The sequence below is a fragment of the Chiloscyllium plagiosum genome, chromosome 29, assembly GCF_004010195.1.
Source record: "Chiloscyllium plagiosum isolate BGI_BamShark_2017 chromosome 29, ASM401019v2, whole genome shotgun sequence".
Classification (NCBI taxonomy): Eukaryota; Metazoa; Chordata; class Chondrichthyes; order Orectolobiformes; family Hemiscylliidae; genus Chiloscyllium; species Chiloscyllium plagiosum.
The window spans coordinates 39,342,065-39,343,314 of record NC_057738.1 but is presented as its reverse complement, the minus strand read 5'-3'; the positions used below and the strand labels follow the sequence as shown (position 1 = coordinate 39,343,314).

At 43.7% G+C, this 1,250-nt stretch overlaps 1 protein-coding gene across 2 annotated transcripts in view; it reads left to right on the top strand.

Moving 5' to 3' along the window:
• atp2c1 (ATPase secretory pathway Ca2+ transporting 1) overlaps positions 1-1,250 on the top strand; it is a 136,170-nt gene that overhangs the window by 64,457 nt on the left and 70,463 nt on the right. The gene's annotated exons all lie outside the window — the stretch shown is intronic.

Genomic DNA, 1,250 nt, shown 5'->3' with positions numbered 1-1,250 from the left:
CTACACTCCAGGTCCTGCACCCTAAAGCTACAGTCTAGGTTCCCATGCCCTCGCAGACTTAGTTTAAACCCTCCCAAGAGCACTAGCAAACCTCCCGCCAATGATACTGGTGCCCCTCAGGTTCAGGTGTAGACCATCCTGTTTATAGAGGCACCACCTTCCCCAGAAAGAACCCCAGTTATCTAAATACCGGAATCCCTCCCTCCCTGCATCATCCCTGTAGCCACGCATTTAACTGTTCTCTCTCCCTATTCCTCAACTCTCTATCATGTGGCACGGGTACCAAACCAGAGACAACAACTCTGTTCGTTCTAACTCTGAGCTTCCAACCTAGCTCCCTGAAAGCCTGCCGAACATCCTCAGCCCTCCTCCTACCTATGGTTCAGGGTGTAATTCTGGTCTCCTCCTATTGGAAAGATGTTGTGAAACCTGAAAGGGTTCAGAAAAGATTTAAAAGCGCTTCACAGGAGGCTCCCAAGCACTGAGGATGTCACCTAGACAGGGGATGAAACGTCTGCAACATAAATTTCCAGCTCGGTGAACAGAACTACAACAACGAGCACCCGAGCTACAAATCTTCTCCCAAACTTTGAAAGGATGTCAGTTTTTGCGAATGGTTTACTTTCCCTCTTTTTGTATTGAACACTTTCCAGGCAAGAGTAAGGTTTTCAGCAATTTTCTTTTACAGGTGCTCAGCTTCAAATGCAACTGTTTTTTTCACCCATTGTACTGGTGCAAGCTTCAATCACAATGGCTAAATTTTGTGATATGCCCATGCTCAGGGTGTGAATTGGATTGCGACAAAGTGATTTCTTTTCGTGTAGGCCCTTCAAAACCAAGACAAAAATAAGAGTGGATACTTTACTCAAGACTACAGAAGTAAAAAGGCAGTATAGTACTATACTGTGTGTCTCTGCTTCTCCCCAGGAAGAAGCTCAGCTTCTCTAATCTATTTTCATTAATAACTGCTGCCAGAAATTGACCTCCTGACTGCTGAACCCCTTTTGGTAAATTATTTTCCTGTCTGATCATCCAGAAAATTGTTTCAGTAGTTTTCCAGAGATGATGATAAACTTGTGCTGTAAACTGAAAATGTGTGAGGTATTTCGTCCCGTTTCCAATATTTTGAGGAAGGATAAATCTCTGATTGTCATGGGTCGGTGTCTCGCGCGCTCTCTCTCTTGTACCCTCTCTTTCTTTCTTTCTTTCTTTCTTTCTTTCTTTCTTTCTTTCTTTCTTTCTTTCTTTCT